At 46.7% G+C, this 26,309-nt stretch overlaps 1 protein-coding gene across 1 annotated transcript in view; it reads right to left on the reverse strand.

The window, feature by feature from the left end:
• Nucleotides 1–26,309, reverse strand: part of IGSF21 (immunoglobin superfamily, member 21) — a 407,272-nt gene that overhangs the window by 341,637 nt on the left and 39,326 nt on the right. The window lies entirely within an intron of this gene.

The raw sequence follows: 26,309 nt of genomic DNA on the forward strand, positions 1-26,309 counted from the left end.
TCCCTTCCCCCCTTTACATCTACGCCCCTGTTCAGCATGAAGAAGCCAGAGAGTAAGCATCCAATTCCCAAATCAATAAGACAGTTGGTTTAATTACCATTGGAAAATGCTTGTCATTCCTCTGTAGGATCTGGTCCCCTCTGGACCCTCATTATTTCCTTCACCTCCTGCTCCCCCCCACCGACCAAACTGTGCAGCTCTGCAACTGCATCCTGGTCCATCCTCACCCTTCTGCCCCCAACCCTCACCTCCTTGTACCCCCAATATGTTTTTCCCAATAAAAAAAAAGAGTCAGCTCTATGTCAGCACACCCATAAACACTACCCTTCCCCATTTGGGCTTTGAGGAACAGTAGGTCTGGTCCCTGCACCTCAGATGCCCTGAAGATCACACCCCAAAAACAGAAATGTGGACACACCCACCTCTGCACCACCTTCCCCCATGTCCTGCATGTCCTGGATGCTAATAAGTGCAGCCTGTTATTCACAAAGAGAATCACAACAACCACAATGTCTTGAGCCCTTGTTATGGGCCAGACATCGAGCTCCACATTTTATAGACATCATCTCATTTTATCCTTCCAGCAACCCTGTCAGCCAGCTATTATTAGCCTCATTTATAGCTGCCCGACTCCAAGGCTTAGATGGAGTGACTTGTCCAAGGTCACCTGCTGCCGGATACAGCACCATGACTTCAGGACAGGTGGGGGCCACTCTGAAGGTGGCCACACACCCTTTCCTCTGGACACACTGTCTCAGGAGACAAATCAGGGCATGGGATAAAGACAGATCTTCTATCTGCTGGTGCAGAATTTATTTCAAATATTCAAATCTGGGGACTTGGGGAGTCTATACTACACAGTGATTAAGAGGGAAAATGTACAAGCAAAGTCAAAAGAAGGCAAGCTAAGGAAAAGATTTTTAACTCTTATCACAGACACTATCTCTACTATATACATTTCTAGACATCAATAAGAAAAAGACCAGCAAACTAATATATAATAGTGGTTAAGAAATATGACATATGTTAATAAAAAGGATATACAAATAGAGTGACTATGAGTCACAACAACATACTTAAAGATGATCATCTAAGTTCATGAGAGCTGGAATAACATCCTGCACTTATCAAGTAGGTGAAATCCTTAAAGGTTTGCTCACCTTGTCTTGGTAAGGCAGTGGGAGAAGTGGAAGGGGCCCTCCAGCACCACTGAGGAGAGTGTAAACCGGAAATGGGAGGCAATGTGACGGTTTCCAATTGCAAGAAAAGGAAGAAAGAATAAATGAAGTAAAAGAGGGGAAAGAAAAAAAAAGGAGAGAAAGGAACAGAAAGAAGGAAAAGAGAGTAGAAGGAAGGAAGGGGAAATGAAAGAGATAAATGAAGCAAGAGGAAAAGGAAGTCATGTTGGGAAGGGGAGAGAAGGAAGGAGCTGCCAGGAGAAACAGCACAAGGATGTCAGTGAAACAAGGGTTCAGAGTTCAGCACCACTACTTAGTAGGGGTTTTTTTTCTTCAAGTTCATGGCGTTTCCAGAGGTATGTGGTTTAGGAAGTGGATGCCACTCCTGCTTCCAAACCTCAATCAGTCTGGGAGCTCCACCAAACACTGGCCACGATGGTGGTTTTGGTGATTGGTGTTTGGCACACCTGTGGCACAGTTGTTCTGTTATGACATTTGATACCCCAATGGCACAATGTTCAGTTTCACAGCAAACTGAGATTATCTCAGCACAGCAAATTGACCAGAGAGCTACATGACTTAGAAGAATATTCCTCCAAAATATAGTAGCAAGGGATTAAAATATAATCCCTCAGGCCCAACTTTTAAATATAAGGGACCTCTATGAGGTCTTATTAACTCTAAACAAGAAGTTTAAATAAAACAAACAAACAAATAATCCATACAGATCCTCAACCAAAACAAGAGCACCATCTTGTATTTAAAAGTCGGTTGGACCTGAGGGTTTAGTGGTATTTTATTTTGGAGGAACATTCTTCTAAATTGTACAGCACTCCTCTCAATTTGCTGCACTGAGGTAATCTGAGTTTGCTGTGATGCTGAACCTTGTGCCATTGGGGGGCGTTAAATGCCATAATGGCTACCCATAGTGAACAGTGTTTGGTGGAGTTTCCAGTTTAAGACAGATTTGGAAGCAAGAGTGGCATCCACTTCCTAAACCACATGCCTCTGGAAACTCTATGAACTTTGATAAATGTCGATAGTTATAGAAAGGCTTCAGGCCTTTTCTCGTGGGTTGCTGTGAGTCGTGCTCGACTTGATGACAATCACAAACAACAACAACAACATACTAGGATTGGAGGGAAAATATCAACAACCTGTGTTATGCAGCTAATACAACCTTGCTTGCTGAAAGCGATGCATTTTTGAGGGGCTTACTGTAGAAGATCAAAGACTGCAGCCTTCAATATGGATTACATCTCAACATCAAGAAGATCAAAATCCTCACCACTGGGCCAATAAGCCACATCATGATCAATGGAGAAAATGATTGAAATTAATGATTTCATCTTGCTTGGATTCTCAGTCAACATGCCATGGTACAAGCACTCAGAAGACTGGGAGACATAAAGCAATGCAAAAACCTTTGCTGTCAGGGACCTCACCAAAGTCCTAGAGAGCAATGATATCAGTTTAAGGACTACAGTGTACCTGATTGGAAAGCCATAGTCTTTCCAATCACCTGATGTGTGTGTGTGTGTGTGTGTGTGTGTGTGTGTGTGTGTGTGTATTTGAGAGCTGGATGAGAAATAAGAAGAATCTATGCATTCGAGTTGTGGTGTTAGAGAAGAGTACTGAATATCTCATTGACTGCAAAAAGAAGAGATGAATATGTCTTGGAGTAAGTGCAAACAGCTCCTTGGTGGCAAGGATGAAAAGCTCCATCTCACATACTTTGGATATGGTGTTAGGAGAGGCTATTCCTTTGAGAGGGACATCATGCTTGGAAAGGTGAAGGGTCAGAAGGAGGAAGACCCTCAACAAGATAGCTTGATGTAGTGTCTATGGCAAGGGGCTCAAGGGTGCAGGGATGGTAACGCTGGCACAGGAATGGTAACGCTGGCACAGGACAGAACAGGCAGAGCTCAGGGCTGTTGTTCCTCGGGTCTCTATGCGTTGTATTCGACTTAACAACAATAACTTATTAGTGACTTGGGTTAGCTAGCTACTTTATCTGTGCTTTCGTTTTCTCATCTATAGAAACACACAATACCAGTACCTTTCTGCACAGATGGAACTGGTACTGTATTGTTCTATTTTTGTTATTGTCGTCATCGTTCACCAACATCCCATCAATTCCTGCAGTGGGTCAGCCATCAGGTGGCCTCATCAGGAATTCTGCACTTCTCTTCTCGTACTTTGCTTCTTTTCAGTAAAGCAATTCATCAGTAACTAAATTAGATTTGATATAAATGATGGTTTTCGTTTTCTTTCTCTTTTCAAAGGAATATGCTTTCTGGAACCAGAAAACACCCGTTATTGGATTCTTGAGTCCTGATTTTGCTTGGAGAATGATGAATGTCACACTTCACACAGTCAGCTCCCCAGGCTGTCCTCACGCCAGGGACGCTCTTGGTGGACATTTCCATTCCTTCTGTCCTACATGGGCAGTGGGCAGTTGGCAGCATTTCCCACTCACCGTACTTGAGCATGTCACAGTGCTGCAGGGAAACTGGCCAACTGCACAGATCTTAGTGGGTAGGAGGTAAAGCTTGTCCCAGAAGCCTGGTTTCTTTCTAGAGAAACTGAGGCAGGCAAGCATGAAAAGTACCTTCTAAAGCCTTGTCCAGAGCCTGAAAAAGCTTTCCCAACCCTGGGTGCAATGTGCTATGGTTTTCAATGCCAAGGAAAGGCAGATTTAGATTCAGATACACTGTCCTCTCACCCTGCACCTAACTCCTTACTTACTCTGTCCTCTCATCCTCCACCTGCCATGTCCACTGTGCTACTTCTGTGATATCAACAACAATAATCATAACTGAAATTTGCTGAGCACTCACCGCTCACTGAACCCTGTCCGCCATCCATCCATCCACCTACCTATCATCTATCTACTTTGTCATTTATTGATTTCTTTTTGCAGCAATCCTGCAAGATGAGTATTATGATCCTCCTCTCCCAGCCTAGGAAGACCATTTGGAGAAATAAAGTGATCTTATCCAAGGTCCCCTTTGGGTCATTCCCAGAACTAAGCTTTGGCTCGGGCACTCTGACTCTATAATGCAATGCCCAACCTCTGGTATCATGCCACCAAGCCTGTGGTGACACCCTCAGTTCAGAAAAGTCACCCCATAGCCACCAAGGACCTGAGTAAAGCCCCCTACATCTACAACCTACACAGTCAACTTCAAATTACTCATTTATCACCCCAGCAAACCCCTCCTCAAAAGTGACCCCAGCATGGATTTCTCAATTCCTCTTATCTGACCTCTGGTCACAGAATTCAGCCACATGACCTCCAAGTCTAAGGATTCTGTGTCTAACCTTACTGTCTTCAGAGGCTCACATTTTATCATTGTTCTCAGGGACATACTCCCTCCCTGGACTGTAGGGAAGGCTGGTTTCATATTTTTAGGTTGCTAAATTATTGAATAAGGGGAATGGAATTAACTTTCACTGAGTGCTTACTCTACACCAGGAGTCTCGAGGTGGTACAAAGGGTAATATGCTTGGCTGTTATGAAAAGCCTGGGGGAGGGGGGTATCTACCCAGAGGTAACTTGGAAGAAAGGTCTGGTGATCTACTTTTGAAGATTGAGCCATTGAAAACCTTTTGCTGTTGCTGTTGTTATTATATGCTATTGAGTTGACTACAACTCATAGCGACACTATAAACAAAAGATCTGAACCCTGTTCTATCCTGCACCATCCTCATACTTCCTGACACGCAAGAACCCATTACAGTAGTCTCAGTGTCAATCCTCCTGGTTGAGGGTCTTCCTCTCCTTCGCTGACTCTGCAGCATCATGTCCTTCTCCAAGGATGAGCCTCTCCTAGCAACATGTCCAAAGTATGTGAGGCATATTGTCCAGCGCTCAGATGCATCAAGTCTCCCCAAGTCAGAATTAATTCAATGACAACTGCTTCTGTCTTGCTGTTTATACCAGGCCCCACTCTATGATCCATAACCAGCACCCTTTGAACCAGCATTCAGATCAGGAGGCATATTGCATTGGGAAAGTCTGCTGTCGGGAACTTCTTCAAATTACTGCAGAGGAATGATGTCAGTCTGAGGAGTAAGGTGAGCCTGATTCAGGCTATGGTCGTTTCAATTGCTTGCCGTTCATCTAAGAGCTGGATAATGAATAAGGTTGACAGAAAGAGGACTGATTGAGTGGTGGTGTTGGAGGAGAATATTGAATATCCCACAGACTGACAAAAGAACAGATACATCTTGAAGAAAGTATAGCTAGAGTGCTCCTTGGAGGCAAAGATGATAAAGCTTGATCTCACATACTTTGGGTATGTTACTAGGAGAGGTTATTCCTTTGACAGGAAAGGCAGAAGGACAGCAAAGGAGAGGAAGACCCCCAACTAGGTGGATTGACATTATGCAAGTGTGTTAGAAATGATGAGTATGAAGGTGGCAGAACCTAGGGCCACGTTCAGATCTGTTGCTCATAGGGTCTCTATGAGTTGTACTTGACTCGGTGACACCTAACAACATCATTGTATGACCCTACCATATATTAAAAAAAATAAACCACCAAACTCACAGTGACTCTCTCCTGGGTTTCTGAGGCTATAAATCCTAGCAGGAGGAGATTGCTCCCTTTCTCCCATCAAACTGCAGGGGGGTTTGAAGTGCTGATGATGAGGAGCTATTTGGTCTGAAGCACAATAAGCTCTGGGTTACATCATCAGAGTTCCTTCAGCTTATATTAACAGGCGCTAAAGACAGACCCTGCATAATGTAGCATGTTGATGAGTCTTGCTCCAATCGTGATGCCACCTTCCAAAAATTCCTCATAGAGCCCGGCCTCCCACATGATCTGTTCTGCATATAGTTGAAAAGGTATGAAAACAAGATGCAACCTTGACACACTCATTTCTTGATTTTGAACCATACAGTGTTTCCCTGCTCTGTTCTGAGGACTGCTTCCTGGTCCAAGTATAGGTTTTGCATGACCACAATCAAGTGTTCTAGGATTCCCATTGTCCTCAAAGTTAGCCACAATTTATTGTGTGATCTACACAGTCAAATGCTTTGAAGAAAACCTGAAGTGTTTGCTACAGAAGATCAAGGACTGTAATCTTCAATATGGATTGAAGCTCAACATCAAGAAGACAAAGATTCTCACCACTGGGCCAACTGGCAGCACCATGATAGATGGCGAACAGATTGAGGTTGTTAATGTTACAGCTTGTTCAGATCCACAATCAACACTCTTAACAACACAGTCAGGAAATCAAAAGTATAATTGTATTAGGAAAATCTGCTGTGAGGAACCCCTCCAGAGTGCTGAAAAGCAATGATGTCAGTCTAGAGACTAAGGTGTGCCTAATCCAGACCATGGTCTTTGTAATTACTTGCTATGCATCAGAGAGCTGGAAAATGACTAAGGATGACAGAAGAAGAATTGATGCCTTCGAGTTGAGGTGGAAAAGCATCCTGAACATACCATGGACTGTTAAGAAAACAAAGAGATCTGCCTTGGAGAGGGTGAAAGCAAGTTTCTCCTTGGAGGATAAAATTTTGAAGCTCCATCTCACATACTTTGGGCATGTGGTCATTGGAGAAGGACATAGTGCTCAGAAGGGTGAAGAGACAGCCCAGGAGAGGAAGACCCCTGATGAGATAGATTGATACAGTGACTAAAGCAATGGGGGTTGGTGTGTTGGAATTAGTGAGACTGGCTCAGGACAGGGTAGGATTCAGAGCTGCTGTACATAAGGCCGCTATGGGTCAGAGGTGACTTGACGGTACATAACAATAAAAACAACAAAGACAGCCTCACTAGTTTATCTGTTAACTTATCATACTGTAGTAACTTGCTATGACTTTGGAAGCAATGCCACTAATAATTACAATATCAACAGGACTACTCACAGAAGACAGGTTAAAACCTGACTAAAGCTTCCAGGCTAAAATAAACCACACAGAAAGGCCTGCCTATCTATTTCCCAAAATTAGCAGATGAAAACTTCACAGATCCCAACAGATTATTGTCCAATATAGTGTTGGAAGACGAGTTCACAAGCTGGAAGTCAGTACACAATGAACTTGAGAGGGTATCAGCGATAATAAAGATGTAACAATGGACTTGAGAGTGTATCAGGGATCACGAAGATGTCACAGAACTGTGCAGCATTCCATTCTGTTCTACAACTGATCAGCACGAATAGGAGCCAACCTGATGGTAATAAACAACAGACAGACAGGATGATCCTCTGGTGCAAATGAGGAAATTGAGACTCGGAGAGGTTAACTAGTATGCCCAAAGTCGTAAAGCACTCAGAGGAGAAGCTGGGATACTAATCCCAGCTGGTTTCATCTACTGGCTTCCGAAATGCCCCTGGACCTTCCTACCATTGAGTTGGCTCCTGCAGTAAATGCATGATAAGTATCTGTCCACTGCCACGTGCACTGAGCCTCTCTGCTGCCACATTCAACTGTTTTAACATAAGCCAAGAGTACATCTGTCCGGCATCTGCTTTCCTTTCAAACAAATGTTTCTTTAGCCTCTATCTCATAGCTTTTCTCTCCTTTAAGAACTCTGGTGGGCCTCACAGCCGGGGAGTTCCTGAGGACTCAGGCCTGCTTGTTTCCCGGTCCCCATAGGAGCATTTGGAACAAGCCGTTTGTACTGTGAGCAGCTGTCTTGGCCTCTGCCTGATGAGCCCCAGGAAACTGGGCTGAGAGCAAGGTAAACAGACTCCAGGTGGCCTGGGGACACTTCTGGGAATGGAGCAGGTGTCCAGGAGGCAATAGAGGGGAGAGGACAGCGTTGAAGTCAGTCCTGGTTTGGCATTCTAATTCCGATATCCACTCACCACATGATCCAGGGCAAGTTGACTCAGTTTTCTCATCTGTGGCACAGGGATAATAGTGGTGCTGGTTGCAGAGATCTCAAAGGAGTTAAAGAACCTAAAGTAGTGTCTTCTACATACAGTGGGTTCTCTAGCTGCTATCTCTCTCTTCATCGCAGAGATGACTGGGATGGGCTGGAGGGGCTCTGGGTGGAGAAAGAAAGGGGTACAGCGATGCTAAGGGGGAAGGCACTGATGGTTTGGTGGTAGAATGCTCACTTCCTGAGCAAGAATTGTGGATTCAGTTCTTGGTCAATGCCTTTCATGTCCAGCCACTGGCCACCTGTCAGGGGAGGCATGTGTGTGTCCTACGATGCTGAACAGGTTTCAGTGGAGCTCCCAGGCTAAAATGCACTAGGAAGAAAGAGGCCTGATGATCTCTACTTATGAAGATCATTCTCACCTCATCTCTGTCAAGTTGGAACTGACTCCTCGCTGAGCATAGGTTGCTGAGGCTGTAAATTACACAGGAGGAGCTAGCCCATCTTTCTCCCATGGAATCACTGGTGACTTTGAACGCTAGAGAAGGTTGGCCTTCGGGCTAGCAGAGCAACTCCCCACACACTATGCCACTGTCTCCGGCCAATCAGCCAGTGAAAACTGTGGTCGGCTCTGTAACTGGTCATGTGACCAATTACAGGAAGTACTCTGTTTGCTGTGTACGCACATTGGGGGCCTCATAGCCAGAGGATCCCCTAAGTGCTTCTGAATTTGTGCTCTGAAGATCTCAGATCATAACAAGATTTGGATGTCCATAAAAGGCTGCAAACGCTCTGAGAGGAGGCAGAAGAGACGCAGAAGCAGCATTTATTAGAGTATTTTCTCAGTTTCTTGCTCAGAGTCCTCCATGCCTCCCAGTTGCCCACTCTACAAGCATCCAAGAGCTCTGGTGGCCTAGTGGTAAGAAGCTGAGCTGCAATCCCGAAAACAAGTGGTTCAAGGCCACCAGCTGTTCCACAGAAGGATGAGCCATCTTCTCTCATGTGATTAACTGCTTCTGAAAACCCACCAGAGGGTCAGTTATAGGTCAATTTCGACTCTACGGTACACAACAACAACAAAAGAAGCATCCAAATAATTTTCACAGTGGAAGATAAGCAAATGGCAAACAAACATATGAAGAAATGTTCCAAATCACTGGTAATAAGAGAGATGCAAATCAAAACCACAATAAGGTACCATCTCACTCCAGTAAGAGCGGCAAAATTTAACAGGGCAGCAAGTAATAGATGTTGGAGAAGATGTGGCGAGAAAGGAACTCTTAGACATTGTTGGTGGGATTGTAAAATGGTGCAACCATTCTGGAAGGCAGGTTGACACTTCCTCAAAAATATGAACACAGAAATTCCACATGACCCAGCTATTCCACTACTTGGAATATACCCTGAGAATATGAGAACTGAGGCACAAACTGAGATTTGTACACCAACGTTCATAGCAGCATTATTCACCATCACAAGAACATGGAAACAGCCCAAATATCCAACAACAAATGAATGGATTGAGAAATTATGGTGCATTCACACAATGGAATACTATGCAGCACACAGGAACAGTAACTTTGTAAATTATTACCTAACTTGGGAGAGACTGGAGAGCATTATGATGAGTGAACAAACTCAGTCTCACAAGGATAAATATTGTATAAGACGATTATTGTAGAATGAGTATAAGGATCCAGGAGGGGTGGGAGAGGCTGGAAGCAGAGGGATGTGGATGTGCAAGGAGAAGAGGGGATTAATCATTGGGTTATACAGTTTGATGGGTGAGGGGTTGAGGGAAATTGTAAAAATTTGTTAGAATTTGTATTAGAATTTATAACTAAACTAGTGGGGGAAAAATACTAAAAAAAACCCCACCCCAACAAATCACACCCAGGCCAGACTCATCTTCAGCAGACAAATCTAGCCTAAACCTGGCTTCACTTACTCCTTTCTTTGTTCATTGAACAGACTTGTCTTGGATGAATAGTAGGTGTTAGAGCTGTACTGGGTTTGGGGTACAGTGATAAAGCAGATGGGACCTGGCCCCATAGTACTCACAGTCCCATGGGAGAGACAGGTGCTGAGTACATGGTGGGAGCATCATGTGGTGGACACTGTGGAGGGGGTGCAGAAAGGCCATCAGAGCCAGGTAAGGACCCTCACCCAGTACTCAGAGGTCAAGGGAAACTTTAAGGGGGAGGTGCCATGCAAGAGAACCCTGGAAGGTAAGCAGAGGGAAACATCTCTGCACCCTAAATCCATGGTAATCTGTCTCTTGACTCGTCCAAGTATCCCCTTTTCCTTGATCCCTCAGACTCTGTTGTCTGCCTTCTTTTCACTTGGACACTATGCATCTTTTGAGGTACTCCTCCTTTTTTTCTGAAAATCCTTCCTTTGTAACCTGGTTTCCCATCCTGAACGCTCACAGCCCTTAGCCTGAAGAATAGAGACCCAGCAAGGGGAAGAGACTTTCCCAGTCACACTGTAAGTAAGTTGCACAGTGTAAACCTGAACATGAATCCTAGAGATGTACAAAGGCTCAGAGAAGTTGTGGCTGTGGCTACCAGCAGGGGAGATTTCAAAGGCAGAGACAGAGGAATACCCAGACGACCTCTGGACAAAGGCACACTGGGTAGGCTCCCTGGGGCTCTGTCTCCTGCCGATGCCCAGGGAGGCGTTAGTGGACGCCCAGGTCCAGGTGGGTGGGCAGTGCCAGCTTAGATGTTCTGTCAAGAGGATATTAACAAGACGTCCATCCAATTAGAAGCCAGTAATTAAAATTCATCTTCCTTCTTACTGCACAGTATTAAACCACAAACACTTCATTATATGCCTCTTACCTCGCTCATTTGCATAAATGGGAAGAAACACTTAACAGTGGCAACACTAATTAATGCCTGGGGTGCATTGGCTTAGCGGTCTGTTGGCAGCTTCTGCTCCAGGCCTGAGACCTGGGCAGTGCCAGGGGTGCCACAAGCAGGGGGTGCCAAGGTGAAGAGGATGGGAGGACTTCTACAAAGACAAGGAGGGGTTTCTGACTCAGCCCCTGCCCTCAGGGAGCTCCCAGTCTGCGGTGGGAGGCACAGACTGACTTCAGGGAGTCCTGGTCTGGTGTGAGAGGTCCTTAAGCTGTACTGTTAAGGAGATTCAAGTCTGACAAGGGAAATACAACCATATACTAGGATATTCCAAATTTGTTGGAGGAGAAGCAGCCTCTTCCCTTAAGGAAGCCTCAACCTAAAAAAGAAAGTCCATCTTGGTCTCTGGACAATAGTAGTCTTATATGAGAAGTACCAAGGGAATCCGAAGGGGAGACTACTTTTTTGGGGGTCCCTGGTCTGTAAGAGAGAGGACTCTGCCCTTGGAATATTCTCAGTGCAATGTCAAAGGCAGAGTTCCTGCTCTGAGTAAACTCTGGCTCTGATGGAGGAGACATAGCCCTCTCCCTAGGGGAGTCGTCAGTCTGATGGGGGAAACACAGCCCCATCCTCCAAGATCCATCAGTGCAAGAGGCAATCTGATGAAGTGGGAAAAAAATCTCCCCTCCTGGTCTTTGGAGTCAGGCAAACCAAATATGCGACCCTAAGAAAGTTACTTAACCTCTTTTAATTGCAATTTCCTCATCTGCAAAATAGGCACTTAGCATCCCATTAGCAGCTGCAGCCCTAGAAGATGGGCCCGGCTGGCAGCCTCGTGGAGGATGAGTCGTGCTACAGCCACCGGTCCCAGGCAGGGGGCAGGGAGCCAGGTATACCGGCAGGGAGATAGATGATGGAGTGACCAGTGTCCTGCAGGGGTAGGGGGCAGGTTGGGGATGGTGGGCTGGGAGTGGGAGAGACAGCAACTTAATCTGTAGTGCTTTCCTCTGCTCTGGCCCAGACCAATGAAGGGGAAAGTGAAGACCTGGGACCTGGAGGGGTTCACCATGCAGGGTTCTCCTCTCAGGCAAGCCAGAAGACAGACTCCAGTGTTTAAAGGTGCAAAGAACAAGATGGAAACGCTGCTCCTACTTTCAAGCCCATAAGCAGTAGAGGCAGAGAAGAAGGGCTGGGGACTGGGGTTCTTGCACCGAGAGGCTAGCAGGCAGGGAGGCCCTGAAACGATCCTGAGTCAGAAGGTGTTTTGACACAGCTTGCTGATTCCAGGCCTTCTGCATTTCACCTACTACCTCCAGCTCTGGCCTCACGCCCTCTCACATCCACACCTACAGACTGGGGCTGTGTGTTCCAATTCCCATGAACTCAGACACAGACACCTTGTAGCTGGCTACTGTTCTGGTGGCCTAGTGGGTAAGGGCTTGTGCTGCCAGTTCAAATGCAAGTGGTTCAAATCTACCAGCTGCTCTGAGGGAGAAAGACAGACACTCTCCTCCTGTGCAACTTATAGCCTCTGAAGACCCGCTGGAGGGTGAGCTTAATTCTGACTCAATGGCACCTAACAACAACATAGCTTTCCCAAACCTTCTTGATAAAATTTTAAGCTATTTTAAGGAGACAGACCCAGGATGTCTAAGACAGCTTGGGTGTCCTCATTATAGGGGATTCACACATATTCCCTCAAAGCTCAGCCTGGCCGGGCACTCAAGAAGTAGCTTTGACCTTGACTTCCCAAAGATGTAACACCTAGATGTGGAGCCAGGCAGTGCTGATTTTGAATTTCAGCTCTGCCAAACACTTGCTGTGCATCCTTAAGTAAGTCACTGACCCTCTCTGAATTCGTTTACTCACTTGCAAAATGGAGAGGTGGCTGAGATGCGGTTGGAGGACAAAACAGACTGTGTGTCCATTGTCCGTAGCCCATAGAGAGGGCTTGCTCCTCCTTAGTTTCTTCTTTTCCCTGGAGGCTACTTCCATAATGGTGCCCATGAGGCCAGGACCTGGGAACGGCCAGCCCCAGCTCTGGGCCTCTCGTCCAGGCAAAGCTAAGTGCCCTCCTCCAGAAGTGGTGTCTTCAAGCAGCTCAGGCCCACTTACCCGGATTAGTTCCCAGCTGGGTAACTATTTACACAGGCTGCCAGGCTGGTGGTACATCATAATTATATATTATATATATTAATACTTCACCTTTCACCAGCATTGCATCTGGGCCCGTCAAAACACGTACCAACATTAATCAATTAAGCTCCCAGCCTCACGGATTGACCAAAGTTATTAGCTTTCCTTTCCTCTTCAGCAGGGGCTTGGGAGGGGGCTTCCCCAAGGTCATTTGAGGACTCAGGGGGAGGCCCAGTGTGTGTCCAGCCTTCATTCCAGACAGAGAGGCTGCTGGCTGGCCACGTTCATTGTCAGCCTAGTCCTGGGGCACGGTATCTAAGGGGGTCTCTTGAGAATCCCTGGGTGGTGCAAGCGGTTAATATTCTCAGCTGCTAACCGAAACTTGGAGGTTCAAACCCACCTACAGGCACTTTGGAAGAGAATCCTATCAATCTGCCAAATCCACCAAATTAGCCTCTGAAAACGCTATGGAATCATGAGCACAGCCCATTCAACACCTGCGTACATACAGGCTCATTGTGGTTTAAGGGCAATTCATAAGTTGTTTGGAAGGCTTGAGTCTTTGGACATCCCAGGTTTCTGGACACCCCCCTCCACCTCGAACTTGAAACTTTTTAATTCCCTGTGTCCTCCCACTCAGAAACATGATGGGATTGTCCTCAGAAGGGTGGGGAAGCTGGCCCAGGTCAGGTCCTGCTCTTTGTGATCACAGATACTGTTTGGAGGATCCCTAAGACTTGCCAAGCTCATTGTACACAAATGTCTCATTTTTATTCCAGATATCCTTACTAAATAAGCCTGATTCTCTCCATTTATAGACAAGAAATAGGGCTCAGGGAGGCTATATAGCTTGTTTGAAGGGACCATGGCCAACGTGTCAGGGCCAGGATGGAAATGCCAGTCCTTTGTGGGACCACTTTGACCAAACACTGAACATCTGTCTCTGCTGGGCCCTGTACTGGGCACTGGGGCTTGGAGGACAGGGAACCAGCCTGCCTTCGGCCCTCCAGCAGTCATGGGGGGTGGAGGGTGGGGAGCTGGGTTCAGAGGAACAAAAGTCAGTGCAGAAATCCACACCCTGGCAAGTACCACCTGGCCCAGGATGATCAACAAAGTTAGTGGGAGCCAAGGGGAGGGAGCAAGGACACAAAACAGGGGTTCTGGGCTAGAAGATGCAGGGAGGGAATGGGGGTGTGTCATATCCCAGGCAGGAGAGAAAGTGAGCTTAGCCAGTCAGCCTCAGAGAAAATGGAATTGCTGGGGCTACCAAAGCTTGTTTTTCTTCTCTCCTCTCCCCTCTCTTCCTTCTTCCTCCCTGTCCTCTCTTCTCTCCCCTTCCCTCATATCTCTTTTTCCCTCTCTTCTTCTCATATACTTTCTTTTTCAAAAGAAAGACTTCTTGGAGACCCTTGGGATGAGCTAGAATCTGGAAAGTCCTGGAGGGCTGCCTGGAGGAAGGGTGAATCCAATAGCCCTGGCTTCTTGACTCCATCAGCCTCATCTAGGATCTGCAGGAAGCACAAGTGAAACCACCACCTACCCACCTCCAGCCCAGCCTCTACCCATCATCTCCCTGCCTCCTGCTCACCACTGGCACCTCCACAGCTGACTCTCCCTGGGAACAGAGACTCCCTTTTCCCACTTTGCCCATGAAGAGACACATTCTTAACCCTGGATTCACTGTGAACAGGAACATATTGTGCACAGAGGCAAAATAGTGGCAGGACTGCCCCTGACCTTTGAGCCCAGGGTCAAGTTCAGGAAGAGAAGCCTGAGAGATCACTTGCGTATCTCCTTTACCCCTGAGCAGAGCCTGCAGAACTCAGGCAGTGAGCCGTGGAGTGAGTAAGTTATGGGTTTGAAAATATATGAAATGAGGAGCTGGGGCTAAGGGGCCTGAAAAGAAGCAAAGGTGTACTCAAAGAAGGGAGAAAGCACTGAGGTCAGAGTCTAGGTCAGAATCCCCTCTAAGGGGAGCCCTGACAGGGACAGCAAATGCAGACAGTATTAGGCAAGTGATATGAATAAATGAATCAGTTCTGGTTAAGGCAAAAGGAAGTACTGAAGACTATTCTGTAATGGGGAAAACATGAAGGCATGAACTTGAATTAAAACCCACAAATAGCTGGTCCACTTTATTCACACAGTGGTAGTCTTACACAGATGCCAGGCAAGGTGGCAAGAACACTGCCCTGGAAGACATCAACCTTGGAATTAATAGGCACCTATTAACTTTTTTCCCCCATTGGGAAACTCTTCACTCAAGGACCTCTCCAAAGAACTGAGGAGCAATGATGTCAGTATGAGTATTAAGGTACACCTGATTCAGCTCATGGTCTTCAATCATTTTCTATGCATGTGAGAGTAGGACAATGAATAAGGATGAAGCAGAAGAATTGATACCTTTGAGCTGTGGTGTTGGAGAAGAGTACTGAATATCCAGGGACTGCCAAAAGAACAAACAGATATGTTTTGGAGACAGTGCATGCAGAGTGCTCATTGGAAGGAAAGATGACAAAGCTTTGGTTTACACACTTTGGATTAGCTGTTGTTAGGAAAGGCTATTCTTTGGAGAGGGACATAATGCTTAGAAAGACAGAGGGCCCGTGCAATCCCTCAATCAGATGGACTGGCACAGTGACTGCAGCAATGGGCTCTTGTTTGTCAGAGATTGTGAGGCTGGCACAGGATAGGACAGGGTTCATAGATTTGCTATGAGTTGTACTTGACTTGACAGCACCTAACAACAACATGAGCTCAAAGAAGTCCTGGTAGCATAGCAGGCAATGTGTTGGGCTTCTAACCAAAAGGTGGGTGGTTTGAACCTGCTAGTGACTCCATTGAGTAGTCACCTCCCCTGAATATCTGCAGTCTCGGAAACCCAATGGAGGGTCGCTGTAAGTCAGACCCGCCTGGGCTTTGGTACCACTAACACAAGGTTCCCTCTGTGCTCAAGCATTCACCTACAGGATTACGGTTTGAACCTACCAAGCAGTGCTGTAGAAGAAGAGGCCTGGCATCCTGCTTCCACTGGGGGCACAGCCAAGAAAGCCCTGCACAGCATTGCACTTCCTAACACCCAGCGTGGTCATGAGTCAGAAGCGACTCAAGGGCACACAACAACCACAATTAGCTCATAGTGTGACAACTGGACCCGAGTGCCTCCATCTGTTAAAAGAACGCGTGGGCTCAGTGCTGCACCAGGGCTGTCCATCGAACAGCCCATGAAACAGGACCAAGCACAGGCAGTTCTGGGAACGTGGTGACGGATTTGTCAGATGCTGTAGGACAGCAGGGTGACACATACTGGGGCTCTAGACAACCAGAACTGAAACCCTGCACACTCCTTTGCCATATGATCTTGGGAGGCCTGACCTTTAGTTGTCTTAGCTATAAAATGGGATCATATTGCTTAATCCCCAGGGTGGTGAGGCTTGAAGGGCAAAAAAGGTCTGGCACAGAGTGGTCATGTATGCTTGCAACTCATCTGTAAGAGGGGCTGTGTGTGTTCTTGTTCGTGCTGTTCCGGAGCCAAGCCACCAGGACTTCAGATTTGCAGGAGCTGCCGGCTGTAGATGTCTATGCAGCTCTGAGCCCGGCTCCACTCGCTCCCTGGAGCCTCCCCTGCTAAGTGAAGACAAAGATGTTGGCATTGGCCTTCCGAAGCCCATTATGGCCGTCTGTGGGCAGTAATGGGACAGACAGCTCTGAGAGAATAAACCATTCATAACTGTTACATAGTTTATGCTGAAGCTGAAACAGTGCCAGGGAAGAAGTCTCCACCCTTCCTCAGGCCCCCTCCCCTCTGTCTATTCTAAACCAGCCAGCGCATAAGAGTAGCAAAGGTTCAAGATAATCTCCTTTCCTCACCCTACAGAGCCCACAGTGCTGTTGTGCAAGGCATCTGTGCCTTTGGGGGCTCACACGCCAGAGCTCCCCAAACCTGAAGCCATCAGCACTGCTGACCATACAGTAACTGTGAATGTCACCGCATCCTATTGCATCATAGCTATGGGCTAGGAACTATGCTGGAACTAATAGTATTACCTCTCATGTTCTTCTCCACAACCTTGTTAAGACAGCCTATCATGTCCCCAATCCAAGGAGCATTCTTGCCATCCATGGAGAGGCTTAGAGTTCCTCGGTCAACTTTCCTCACTGTACAGGCACCACCACTGGCCAGTGTGTTGTACTATGGAGCCTTGTATGTTATTTCAGCAGAGCTTTGACACTAAGAGAGACTAGAAATAAAGGCCTGGCAAAAATCAAGCAATGAAAATCCTGTGGCTCACCATGGAACATCCATGGGGATGGCCTTGGACTGGGCAGAGTCCCCTTTCACCTTAAAATTATTCCATTTGGATGGTAATGTGTATGGTCATCTTTATGATAAGGAATACTATGTGACTACCCGGAGTGGTAGGCTTCTGAAATCTGGACAATGACTAAGGATGACAGAAGAAGAATAGATGCCTTCAAGTTGTGGTTCTGGAGAAAAGTCTTCAACATACCATAGACTGCCAAGAAAACAAATAGGTCTGTCTTGGAGAGGGTGAAACCAAGTCTCTCCTTGGAGGCTAGGATTCTGACACTTCGCCTCACTTACTTTGGGCACATGGCCAGGAGAGATAAGTGCTTGGAAAGGTGGAGGGACAGCACAGGAGTGGGAGAACCTGGATGAGATGAATTGATATGGTAACTGGAGTGATGGGGGTTGGTGTGTTGAAATTAGTGAGACTGGCTCAGGACAGAGAAGGGTTCAGGGCTCCTGTACATCGGATCACTATGTATCGTAGGTGACTCAACCAATAACATTCTATGACAGGTTTGGAAGCAGAAGGGGCATCCACTTCCTAAACAATTTGTCTCCGGAAACTATGAACTTTGATAAATGTTGATAATTATAAAAAGGCTTCAGGCCTTTTGTTCATAAGGTAGCAATGAGTTGTATTCAACTCGAAGGCAATCAACAACCACCACCACCACCTTACATTAAGGGAACACTGGTGGCCTAGAAGTAAGGAGTTGTACTACCAACCCAAAGACAAGTGGTTCAAATCCACCAGTTGCTCTGAGGAAGAAAGATGGGCAATCTCATCCCTTGCAATTTACAGCCTCTGCAAACCCGCGGGAGGGCCAGCTGAGTCAGTTCCAACTTGATGGGTTAGATGCACAAAAGGGCAGAAACTTGTTTGCATCAATATTTCATGAGTGTCTCTAGTTTGCAGTTACATTGTCACTCTCATTGCCATCGAGTTGGAACCAACTGGGGTCACCTTGTTTAAGAGCTCCTTGTTTAAAGGTGTCAGTTAAAGAAGCCATACCCAATTGTGTTATGGTCGATGGGATGAGGTGTGCTTTACTACCACTAATCACCAGATAGTCTCATCTTTGCCCCACATTCCCCTACCATTAGGACTTAAATTTGAGGCTATCCCCTAAATACTTGTTATATATCTTAACCTTTATAGTTATGGCTATAATCTCATCTGGAAATTAGACATCTTGGTTATATTAGTGACATAGGGTTAGTAGACTGATTCAATCTCTTACCATATATTTAAGGAATAGGTTGAGGAAATAAACCCACTGCCATGTAGTCCATTGTAACCCACTGTGATCCTCTGTTGGGTTTTTGAGGCTCCGTATCTTTGAGTTGTTGTTGTAACGCATGGTTGCTGTGATGCTGAACACTATGACACTGATGTGTCAATTGCAATAATGGTTACCCTGGTGGACAGGGTTTGGTGGAGCTCCTTGACTAAAACAAGCTTGAAAGCAGGAGTAGCATCCACTTCCAAAATACCCTGCCTCTGGAAACCCTATGAACTTGAAGAAATGATGAAAGTTACATAAGGTCTTTTGTTCATAGGGTCGCTATGAGTCATCTGCGACTCGATGGCACTTAACAACAACAACAACAACATATCTTTGAGTGAAGAGACTTCCCATATTCCTCCCTTAGAGAAGCTTGTGGACTCGAGCCACCAACTTTTTGGTTAGCAGCCCTACACTTTATGCCCTATGCCACCAGAGCTTAAGGGAGCAAAGATGGGAGTAATAGGTGCTAAGGCACATGGAGATCTCTAAGGAACTAGGACACAGAAGCTGAAGTGACCAAGACTTTTCTCCAGAGCTGACAGAGTAGAAAGCTTTCCCCCAGAGCCAGGGCCCTGAACTTGGAGTGCTAACCTCCTTAACTGTGAGAAAATAAATACCTGCTTGTTAAAGTCATTCTGCTGTAGCCCCACTGGATGACTAAGACATTGGTAGCTGCTGGTGAGCTTGTCCATATAACTTGCTTCGGTCAAGGGATGTGGGGCTTAAGTGATGCATGCCTCTCTGGTCCTTATCCCTGAACATGAGGTGGGACCCTATCTATTCACTCTATCTTTTCACTCTTTCATTAAGGTATCCGGTTAGGGGCCGCAAGGAAACTGTAGGAGACAGCAGAGGCTGAGATGCCTGAACCTGCAAGTGACCCACCCAGGAATCTGTACATCTGACTTTACAAGAGCAAGAAATGCATTTGTAGGATTTTAAGTCACTAAGTTTTGGGAGTCGCTTATTGAAGCAGCTAGTATTGGCTACTATTGTTGTGGACCATTTAATCAGAACCAACCTATATCAGATCCTCCCGCGAGTTTTCAGAAACAGTAAATTACACATAGGAGGAGATTGCCCATTGTTTTCCTATGGAGCAGCTGGTAGATTTGAACTGTCTGCCTTTACTATCCCAGCGACTTCAGAAGAACAAACCAATCTGTCTTGAAGGAAATGCAACCAGAGTTGCACCTTAGAGTGGAGGATGGTAAAAGATCACTGTGTTAGAAAAACATTGCTGTCAAGTTGAAACCAACTCATAGCAGACCCTCCATTCCCAGGGTTGCAAACTACAGGGGAGGAGATTGCATCTTTCTCCCTTGGAGCTGCTCATGGATTCAAACCGCCAGAAAAGCATGGCCTTTTGGGGTTAGCAGTGCAACAAAACTCCCCAAGAAAGGCACGATGGAGAGATGAGTAAAAGGAGCCAGGATACATCGCAGAAAAGCATTTGCCACTCAGAGAGATTTCCACTAGTTACTGGGCCTAGTCGCCGGGCTGGCCTCCTGCTAGGAGCTGAAGGCTGAGCAGACTGGTCACTGAGCCGAGCAGTGCTGGGGAGGCAGGTCGGCTGACCGGGCACCCAGCCAGGGCTGCAGCGTCAGGATATATCACCCCTTATTATTAGCAACATTAGCTCCATGATTCGCGAGCACTCACGGTATTGACACTAATGATTAGCACAGCTATGAGTCGGAGCCTCTGAACCGTGCAATGCCCGCCCCTGCCTCTGGGCACGTCTTCCCAGCCTTGCGAGATGCACTCAAGTTTGGTCCTCAAGATGAGGCCTCAGGGTCCATTCCCGATCTCCTCTGAACACAAGCTTGCCCCATTGCCTCTGCCTCTCCAGGTATCACTGCCACACACCCCATGGCCCCTACATGGTCCCTAGGTTGGAGCTCTGCCGTGGGTCCCGGCTCCCAGTGCTCACCGGGTGGGCACAAGGACACAGGCATGCGTGCATGACAACCCCCTGGCCTGGCTGGCTGTCCAGGTGGGGAGGCTGCAGAAGCACTAGAAAGAAAGCTAAGCCCTGAGCCTCGCTCCACCTACTTAAGACTGTCAGGAGTCCAGAGACGTCGCCAGGCACACGCGGGCGAGTGCGCCTGGCTGATACTTTAAGAGCTCCCGGACACTTAGATCAAGCTTTACGCTCTGGCTTTTTTTTTTTAATGGGCATAAAACATTAACTTGTTTGTGCGGGGGCAGGCGGGAGCCTCTGTGCTTGAATACAAACAACCTCGCTCATTCAAGGATAAAACGCTCATTCTTTAAATTATACAGGCTTGTTTCTCTCTCCCCCCTTTCTTATTTTCACTTCCCTGATTCTGAGAGCTCGCCGGGCAGGGGCTGTGTCTGCCTCACTGCTGTGTGTTTTCTGTCATTTGATTAACGCCTATTGTGCACCTTGGAGGCGCCAAGCCTGAGACTAGACCCGAGAGATACAGTGTGAACCAAGCAGACCTGGCCCCCATCTCAGTGGGATTTATATTCTGGTGGTGTAGTGGAGAGCTTGGAGTCCTGAGCCAGACTGCCAGGGTTCAAATCCAAGTACAGAGCATAGTAATAATTAGCATTTAGAGACTCCCACCCCTGTGCCAGCTGTATGGCATGGGCAAGGAACTTCATTGGTTTTAGGCTCCAGTATCCTCTCCAGAAGAAGAATCAATGCCTTTGAGTCGTGGTGTTGTAGAACAGTATTGAACATAGCATGACAGAGGGTGAAACCAGCTTGCTCCTGGGAGGCAAGGATTCTGAGGCTCCATCTCACATACTTTAGGCATGTTGCCAGGAGGAACCAGTACTTGGAGAAAGATATCATGCTTGGAAGGGTAGAGGGACAGCACAGAAGAGGAAGACCCTGGGTGAGATGGATTGACTCAGTGACTGGGGTAATGGGGTAAGTATGTCAGAGACAGTGAGGCTGGCTCAGGACAGGGCAGGCTTGAGAGCTATTGCGCATAGGGTCACTATGAGTCACAAGCAACTCGATGACACACAACAACACCACCATCCTCGTCTATAAAATAGGGAGGAATAATAAGAGTACGTGTCACAGAGTTGTGAGTTCAAATGAGTCATAGATGTTGTTACTTGGTATCATTGATTGGACTTTAACTCAGCCACCCTGGGAACAACAGACGGAAGTCTTGCTCTCCCCTGTGCCTCCCTCACCATCTCCAGTCAAGCCCCTTGTTGCAGTTGCTGGGTCAGCCCATCTCATTGAGATTTTCCTCTCTTTCACTGACCCTCTACTTTTGCAAACATAACGTCTTTTTCCAAGGATACTTTTGCAAACATAATGTCATTTTCCAAGGACTAGTGTCTCTGACAACATGCCCTAAAGTATGTGAGAAGACACTCCCCCACACCCACAAGTACTGGTTTGACTATTAACTGAAAGGCTAGCAGTTTCAACCCACTGAGAGAACCCACTGGAAGACCGGCCTGGCAACTGGTCTTGGAAATCTTGTCGAGTACAGTTCTACTCTGCATACTTGAGGGCATCCTAAGTCAGAATTGACTCAATGATGACCAACAATATGTACATGTATGGAGCCTTAGTGGTACAATGGTTTAGCGCTCAGCTTCAATCTGAAAGGTTGGTGTTTTTAAGCCACCATGCAGGGATTCGTCAGCACAAGGGAGAAAGTCCTGGCTATCTACTTCTGGGAAGAGCGTATACAGCCAAGACACCCCTGTAAGGCAGATCTCATCTGTCACTACTTGTGGCTTCTATGAATCAGAAACTGACTCGACAGCATCTAATAGCAATGATCGTATACACACACAGAGCAAGATAGGCTTAAAGTGCAGAATATTTCATAATAACAATAATAAATTCTAATGGATAATCAGGTTGTGATCAAGCAAATGACCAAATCTGCTAATTAAAGATAGCAAGACATGCCCAGAGGATGACTCAGATGTGTTCACAAAAACAGAAAATAGGAAGAGGAGATAATACTTTGATATTCAATCAGGAAAATCTCTCCCAGTCTGTTTTCTTTACACTGAGCCTCAGGAAAGGAAACGTCAGCATTGAGAGGATTCTGGTAAAGTCATCCTAACAGAGGAAACCCCAAGTTCAAAGACACACAGGCTGGATAGTTCCCAGATAAGACAGTGTGAGAGCGTGGGGAGAGGTGAGGTCAGAGAGGGTGGCCAGAGCAGGAGAGCCTCATAGACACAGCAAGGCATGGGATTTGGCTTCAAGTGTAAAGGCAAACCCTAGAGGGCTTAAGATGGGAAGTGATTGGATCTGATTTACATTTTAATAACCTCTCTCAGGAGCTGGAGCTGGAAGGGTGAGGGTGACAGCAGCAGGAGACCAGCTGGGAGGCTGTGGCTTGGCTTGGGAGTGGAGGATGCAATGGGGAGAGATGCCAGATTGGGGATGTGTTTGAAGTAGAGCTGCTCGTAGACCTACTCCTGCACTGGACATGGTGAGGGAAGTAAAGAGGGAAATCAAAGGTGACCCACCCACCCCCAAAAAAAAGAAAAAAGGTGAGCCCATTTTTTTCCCATTTGCTACAAAACAGAAAACTTATTCTTAACCCTTCCCATAACAAGCTTTGTGACTTGAAGTTTATACCTAACCTCTCTGAGCTTTCCTCCTTCATTTATTTGCCAGGAACAGTACTCTCTAATGAGGGCAGTAGTGGTTTAGTGGTAGTATTCATGTCTTCCACGTGAGAGACCCAGGTTCGATTCCTTGCCAACGTACCCTATGCACAGCCACCATCTCTCAGTGCAGCCTTGCATGTTGCTTTGATGTTGAGCAAGTGCCAGCAGAATTTACAGTATAAGGGGAAAGAGAAAAAAAGGCCTGGCACTCCACCTCTACAACTCAGCCAATGAAAACCCTATAGACGACAATGGTCTGACAGGATATTATTTTGTGCCCTGTGTACAGGGGCACAATGAATTTAGGCTGATGGCAGCTAAGAAGAACAGCAGTAATGTTATCTGGTCTCCACAGGATTGGCTGTGAGGATCGATTAAGATAGACATGAGAATGCTGGGAGCAGATAAGCTGGGGAGAAGTCTGGGGAAGAGGAGGTGTCTGGTCCCTCTAGAATCTGTTCCAGTCTCCTCACTCCTCATGGAGTCTGAATGGAATGAGCTCCTTTAGCGCCTTCCACTGACATCTGGACCATGAAGAGGTACTTCTCTCTGTCAGGGTCTGGTAGTGTGTGGGAGGGGATGGGTGGGTAGGTAGGAGGAGCAGCCTGGTCCCCCTCTCCAACATCGCAACCACCTTGGCCTTGAAATAACTCTCTCCAGAGAATCCAGGCCCAGCCTCTCCACAGAGGTGAAATGACTCAGCCTGAGACAGTGATCTTGCCTGACTTTCCCCGTCTTCATACCACACCCATCACCATCCTATCTGTCAGGCACCAGGAGGGACAGGCCCTAAACACTAAACAAAGCCTGGCCCAGTGCTTTACCTCACCAGAGGGGACCACAGCAAGGGGGTTTGCCCTTGAGCAGTTTGCAGGAAACCAGTGGAGGATGGGGAGACAGTGGCTGACACAGTCCATGCAACAACAGGCTTGAGCACATGGGAGACTGAGCAGGGCACAGGATTCAGCAAGGTTCCCACCTGCAGTACGTAGGGTCCCTATGACTAGATGGCACCTAAGAACAACCATTTATTTACCTGGCTCCTTACAGTATGACATTCAATGTCATGGTTGTGGTGTATTGTCAAGGTGATGCCAGTCCACAGTGCCCCTTGTGATAGAGCAGGATTGCTCCATAGAATCTTCTTTTTTTAATTATTTTATTTTAACTGCGACAAAAGTTTACAGGAAAAAAGCTGATTTTCTTTCATTCATTGTTGCACATTTTCTTCCCTCCCTCCTCCCTAATTCACTTAAAAAAAATCATTCATTGTTACACAATTTCCTCCTTTCCCTCTTTCTCCTCCCCCTCCTCTAGTCCTCTTGACTATATACCTCTTATTCTGGACAGTCGTCTTACATATAACACCTAGCCATATATTCCTTTTAAACTGTTCACTCCATAGTCTTCTTGGCTATCATCTTTATGGAAGCAATTTTCCAGGCCTGTTCTTCCACAGTGCCTCCAAGTGTGTGCAAACTGCCCACCTGTTAGTTACCGTCCAGACACAAAAGCATTTGCACCACCCAGGGACGGGCAGGTCTTGGAATATACCCTTTTCTCCATTAGATAGATGACTCTACAGGATCAGAGAGAGCAAGAGGTGTGCCCAAGGTCATACCGCAGAGGTAGGTCTAGTGCCAAGGTCAAGCTTTGTTCACTGTCTGGTAGAAGTCATGCATTTCTCCCTGAAGAGACCAGACAAGGCTTCTGCAGGTTTGGACAAGAGATGGAGCCAGGGCTGTCATGCATTTATGGAAAGATGGAATGATGGCATGGCAGAGCTCTTTCTAGCCCTGAACTCCACTCTGTCGGCCTCACCCTCAGTCAAGAAGCCCAAGGTCATAAGAACTTCTCCACCCTCTGTTCTCAGGCCAGCAGCTCCACCCACATTATGAACCTGCTGTGTTTGCTGCCCTGAGAAACTGACATGAGGGATGCCTTTTATTAATCCCTCCCATCCCTCTGTTTGGACTTCAAAACATCTACATAAATTACAGTTTCTATATTTATTGCTTCTATGCTGTGCAGGAGAGGGTGTGCATGGGAGAGTTCCATATCCCCAGAGGAGGGAAGGGCACCCTGGGACCCTCCCCTAGCCACCCCATCCTTATCTTGCGACCCCACAGTCAGGGCTATCTGGGCCAGCAGGAGTTCACAGCCTCAGAGAAACTGAGGAGGGGTGGGGGAGTGTACTCGGGCCGTGGAGAGAGAGAAGGTGGATTTTATGGCTGCGTTTTCACTTGGTTGGTTTTGCCATTAACTTTGAATGCCTTTGTGGGCCTATAAAGTTCCCCATGGTGGTTTATAGGGAGCATGAATCGAGGAAAGTGGTGGCAAAAACAGGGTAATGGGCGGCTTTCAGATCCCACATGAGGGTCAGGGAACAAAGACAAGAGAAGCCATCTTGACACGAAAACCAGGGTAACTTTTTTTAAGCAGCACCTATGTTGCTTTTTTATTTCCCCCGTGCAATCTCTACACACAGAAAAAACAAGAATGTGGCATTAATAGCGAACATCTTCAACTAGTGGCATTTATTTTCTTTTTCATGCCTAAATGTTCCAAATGATCTCCAGCATTTGGTCATTACTTTTGTAATTGGGGGGGAAAAAGTTATATTTTAAAGTCAGATAATTCAAAACAGCAGGAAGGAATGTTTTCTGAATCACCCTCGACTTACTCACAGTAATAACGCACATAGCAGAAGCTCCTAGTCTGTCATCTTTGTACTTCTTTGAGCAGGATTGTTTCATTAATGTGAAAACTGAGGTACAGGGGAGGGGGCACACTCCTGCCCAGCGGTCCCAGCCTGATGAGAGAGACACAACTCCCATCCTAAGTGGTTTCAGTCTGTTAGTGAAGACACAGCTCCTACCCTGGGTGATCCCAGTCTGATGGTGGAGACACAGTTCCGATTTTGGTTGGTCTCAGTCTGATGGAAGAAACACAGCTCCCATCCTGTTCCACATCTGATGGAGGAGACACAGTTCCCATCCTGGGTCGTCCAAGTCTGATGGAGGAGACACAGCCTATGCTCTAGGTAATCCCATT

This window comes from Elephantulus edwardii, unplaced genomic scaffold (genome assembly GCF_000299155.1).
Source record: "Elephantulus edwardii isolate Elephantulus edwardi_28Jun2011 unplaced genomic scaffold, EleEdw1.0 scaffold00028, whole genome shotgun sequence".
In the NCBI taxonomy this organism is placed as follows: Eukaryota; Metazoa; Chordata; class Mammalia; order Macroscelidea; family Macroscelididae; genus Elephantulus; species Elephantulus edwardii.